Here is a 5788-nt window from a genome sequence, read left to right as displayed (position 1 = left end):
TTTCCCTAACAAGATGGATGGCTTCCTTTCCGAATGCTCACAATGAAAGAGATGGTTTCCAAGGAAAGTAAAACATCCTGAAACAAATAGCCTAATCGAAAACAAAGCAAAGAATTGAGTCGTTCCAATGGACAACTTTGATGCTTATGGCTCTGTAAAATTTGTTTATAATGGAGCTGGAAGTGGGAAGTGGGGGAGCTGGGGAGTGAAAGTCAGGTCACCCATGATTACTGTCCTCCTTCGTCTGTCTTCCTCATTGTTTTGTATGTTATATTTTTCATTGTGGTTACTGTGAGTGCGCTTGTAAACCACACCGCTGGTGACTTGTTTCCCAGACAGTTCTTCAACACGACTCGTAAGAATTCAACATTCTTTTCTCCTGAATCTAGGTAATCTCTAAAACTGTGCAACCAGAACCTCGACATTTTCCACGCCTGTCTGCCTTCTTGCAATCTCAATTGATTCATCACTGTGCTCCTGTTGCACAAATCAAGAACGACCCAAACCGCATCAATTGCATCGAGCCTGCAAGCGCAGATAACTGCAGCCGCTCCCCAGAGTACTGGCAACTGTGTGATCACAGAAACACACATTGAACAGCCAGGAAACTCAAAATAATTACAGTGCCAGAGGCCGTGCCAGGAACGGCACCTGAGAAACAACAGAAACACTCTTTTGAGCTACGGACCTGGTTATATTTCTCAATCAGCAATCGAAGTTTACATTGGTTATATCAACTGATCCCTCACTCAAAGAACCAACAACTGCTGCAAATGGAGGAGAAAATGAGGACTTTAGATACTGGACATCAGAGTCGAGAGTGCGATGCTGGAAAACACAGCAGGTCAGACAGCATCTGAGGAGCAGGAGAATTGATGTTTTGGGCATGGGCCTGATGACTTGCTCATGCCAGAAACGTCCATTCTCCTGCTTCTTGGATGCTGCCTAACCTGCTGTACATTTCCAGCAATACCGTCTCCATTGCTGCAGACTGTCATACAATCCAAGCTTCCAGCCGCAGAATCAGCAACACTCAGTGTAATGAGTCAACCTATTGAGGATACCTGGCAGTGGTGTTTAGTGTCAAGTAGATCTTCCTGAACGCGTGTCGTGAATTGTCTGTCCTGTATAATGTTCCCTGCTCTCACTACGTGCAACATTGTTTGACCATATTTCTATTGTACATGATGGGCATTGGGTCCAATGTTCTGGTGAGTTGTTGTCTAAATGTGGCTTTCGGTTTATATTCTCTAATAAATCCGAGTAGTCAAAGGCTGTCCGTTCCGAGACATTTTTCCTTGATGTGTTGGGTCTTGGCATGCCCTCCTAACGTTGTTTATCTGCAAGAAATTTGCGGGAATATCTATTGTTGCAAAGCATTTCTGGAGGATCCAGTAAACACCACAATCAGTTGTACAGAGTGGCAATGCACAGACATGACGAGGTCAACAAATTCGACCAGAATAACACAACAATAATTGGACAATAGTGGGCAACCAGAGATTTTCTAGAATGACGAGACTCATCCAATGACTCCATCAAAGAACATGTTGACCTGGATATAACATACCGGGACCTGCAACGAACGACACGAAGCAGCAACTGAAAGCAGTGGGAAGGAAATCACACCAATTCGAAACGCTACAGGACAGCAGAGCTTCATAAGAGTCTCATTAGCCTTGAGGATGTCACCGAGAAAGGGCAGGAAACTGCTGCAAACCAACTTCCCAACACTATCGAACATCCACACATCATCTGCAAACTTCACTGGAACTACAAATCTTTACACAAACCTTGAAACCCTGAAACAGTCAGGGCCGTCCCAGCGGGAAAATGAACCCTTGCATCCCACATGACAGCTGAGGATACGAAACGCCATACTCCAGTGGACGTCAGAGCGAACTGCTCTTGCAAGCTACTTGTGCGTGCTCTTGTAAAAATAACTGTTTGGTTATCCTCATCCAATTTTTCATCGTTTGACATTGTGTGCGTTTAACATTAAAAACTTACATCTGAATAGCTCTGAATTTTCTGAGAATTTCTGCCGTTCCAACACTTAGAGACAGTGAGTTCCAGATTCCAACCACTCGTTGTCTGATGACGTTTTTTTATGTGCAGTTCCCCAAACCTTTTTACTCTTATCTTAAATCTATGGCTCCTTGGTGATTGATCCCTCCATCAAATGTTTCGTTAGGTGTACATAATCCATACTGCTCATCATTTCGTACATCTCAACACTGTCTCATCTCAATTTCCCCTTTTTCAGAAAAAACAACGCCAGTCTGTCTAATAGTTGAAGTTCTTCAATCCAGATAATATATTGGCAAATCACTTCTGCATCGTTTCCACAGTTGTCATATCACTGCTATAATGTGAATTGCAAAATTATACACAATACTCTAGCGAGAGACAAATGATGACTTGAAATAAATGTGGGGAGATCAGAGACATTGGTCTTTTCCAATAAAGTCATTCCCTCGATACTGTTCTGTGCCCTTTTCATGAACCCAATGCTCCAATGATCTCTGATCCATGCAAATAAAACACTATACGTGAGGATTCAAAACCCAACCACATTGTCTGAGAACATTAAGTGGCTTAATAGTCCTGATGGTGATATTGGGTGACGTTCACCTAACAAGAGTGACAGCTACAGCACAGACTTAGCGGTGTCAATGTGAAAGTGAATGTTAATTTTTCCAATGGCCCAGTGGCATGGGAGGAGGGATGGAAAGGGGTAATAGTGATTGTTAAAGGGAGAAAAATCTCCGAGATTGGGTGCTGAGAGTAGCGGCTTGAAGCATTAAAACCAACACCTGAGTGAGTATTTTCAACTTAAAATTGATTGTGTCCTTTCTGCGTTTGTTTTGCACAGGTTATGTGGAGTAACATGGAACAATTGCTCATTACAGATACTCGGATTTGAATGGAGGTTGCTTGACCACAACGCAGAGGACGAACCACTATTCGATTACATGAAAAAGCACAATACAAAAAGCTTTTAAGGCAATGGCAGATATAGTCGAGGAACCGCATCACATGCACAACAGGAAAGCCCACTGAGACTGGATTGAATCTGCACCTTCGATGTCCCCAGTGGCTGTGGAGATTCCATCATTGAGAACGTTGAAGACTGAATTCGACAGATTTCAATAAAAGATTAAATGTACAGGCGAGAGTTCACAAATATTGTTGAAATATGTGTTTCAATAAACATGAAGCTTCACATCGTAACTTTACCAGTGCCGTGAGACAAGGAAGAAACTATTATTGCACACTCACATCACACCGGTTCCCAGGTCTGGACTCAGTGAAACTGTGTACGCAGCGGCGAAGATTCGATTGGAAATTGAGAGTGGGACGAACGAGTGGATATCTACTTTGCCTGCCAGTGACAAACTCCGTGAGCATGCAGTCCTACCGTAAAGGTAGAGAGGCGCGTGAAACGCCGAGGCTGGGAGCTCCAAACTCCTTCGGTGAAACTTCTGTTGATATGGCGCAGAGGGCATTGGGTCGTGGGAAAAGATCCTGAGCTATTTTAATCTGAATTGAAATGATTTGATTAGATTCCCTGCAGGATGTAAACAGGCCCTTCGGACCAACATGTTCACTACAACCCTCCGAAGATCAACCCACCCCAACTCTATGTTTACCCCTGCCTAATGCATCTAACATTATGGACAATTTAGCATGACCAATTCACGTGATGTGCATATCTTTTAGATTGTGGGGGGTACCGGAGTACACGGAGGAAACACATACAGACACAGGGAGAACGTGTAAACTCCACACAGACAGTCGTCCGAGGCTGGAATCGGACCTGGGACCCGGGTGCTATGAGGCAGCCATGTGAACCAATGAGCCAACGTGCCACACATTTGCTCACTGAATTGGCGCCCGAAGCCCTCTTCAGCAACTATCTCCAAAGAATCACCACTCTCTGACTGAAGATATTCCTCCACGTCTCATTTCCAAATTGTTATCGCTTCACTTTGTCTCTGTGCGCTCGGGTTCTAGTGTGTCATAGTGGGTGAAACATCTTTGCCACATTGGCTCGGCACAGGCCTCTCAGCACTCTGTAAATTTCAAATAAATTGAGTCATTGACTCAGACATCATTGAAACAGACCGCTGTTCCAAACAGTCCATGCTACCATTTACCGAAACTAACGTAGTACCAACTACGTGTATTGGGCCCATATCTCTCTTAACATGTCCTATTCATGCACTTATCTAAGTGTCTTTTAAATGTTGTAACTTTATCCACATTCCTACTTCCTCTAGAACTTTGCACAGGAAACATACCGCGTAAAGTAAAACAAAGTGAACCTCGTGTCCTTTTTTCACTTTTGTTCTCACACCTTATAAATACGCCCACTAGTCCTGAAATACCCCAAAGAAGGAAAGCACCGTTGCAGTTGATCTAATCTGTACCCCTCAGGATTTAAAAAAAAACATTTATACGGTAAACGTCAACCTCCTGTGCACCTTTGAAAGAGGTCCCAGCCTATCCAGCCTCCCCTTACAGCTCAATCCCTTCATTCCTAACAACATACTGGTAAATCTCTTCTTAACTCTGTCCAGCTTAATATTCTTTTTTTGTCTGAATTGGAAACCAGAACATAGACACAATAGTACAGAAGATGCCTCGCCAACATCCTGTACAACCTCAGGATAACGTCCCAACTTCAACACTGAGCAACGCATGAAAGCGTTCTAACAGCATTTTAACGAAGCTGACGATATGTGACACGACTTCCAAAGTCCATTCCGTGACCTATTCACGTATCTATTGCGCAGGACTATTCAAAGCAATACTTGTAATTGTACACGTACTACATCCCTTTATAATTCAAACTGCGGTACGTTAAATTTGTTCAAGATAATTTCTCTTTACCATTCATTTAATCATATACCCGAATAATCAATGTCTCTTTTAATCTTCTATAACCTCAGATAACCTTCTTCTCTGTCGACTGTACCACCATGGAGAGTTGTAGCGTCCCTCAGCACAGAAACAGGTCGTTTGGTGCAAACTGGTACATACTGATCATAATGCCGGTCCACATTAACCGCATTTCTCTGCACTTGGACCATATCATTCTAATCCTTTGCTATCCATATATTTGTCCAAAAGCCTTTTTAAATGTTCTTCGTGTACACACAAAGACTTATGCTGTCATCTCGTGAAATGCATGTCGCTCATGTTGGTGTCAACCACAAACTGATGATCTCTGCCTTCCATATTGTCATCCAAAACATTTACATCAATCACAAACAAAGGAACCATCACTGATCCCTGTGGAACACTGCCGGTCACAAGCCTCCAGTCTGATAAACAACACACCAAAACCTCACCCTTTCTCTTGTTGTTAATTGAATTTTGTATCCGATTTGTAAACTCACTGTGAACCACATCTGATCTAACTTTACTCGTTAGTCTTCCATGTTGAATCTAGTTAAACGCTTTCCTAAAGCCTAAGTAAGCAAAGATATTTGTTCTTGCCTCATCAATCCTCTTACCTACTTGATCAAAACCTCACAATTTTGTTAGACCCAGTTTCCACCTCACTAAACTATGCTAATGATCCCCTATATTTCCTGGACTCTGAAAATGCTATCTTCCAAAACCACCTCAAAAAACTTGCGAACCATCAATTTCAAACTCACAAGCTTGGAGATTCCAGTCTTTTCCCTGTATCCATTCTTCAACAAGGTTCATCAATGTCCAGTCATTTTAAATCACACCCATATTTAGTGATGACAAAATTATTTCAGCAAGGAGTCTT

This window comes from Chiloscyllium plagiosum, unplaced genomic scaffold, assembly GCF_037043375.1.
Source record: "Chiloscyllium plagiosum isolate Xiang-an unplaced genomic scaffold, Cpla_swu_hap1 HiC_scaffold_31, whole genome shotgun sequence".
Lineage (NCBI taxonomy): Eukaryota > Metazoa > Chordata > Chondrichthyes > Orectolobiformes > Hemiscylliidae > Chiloscyllium > Chiloscyllium plagiosum.
Note: the sequence above shows the minus strand (reverse complement) of the source record.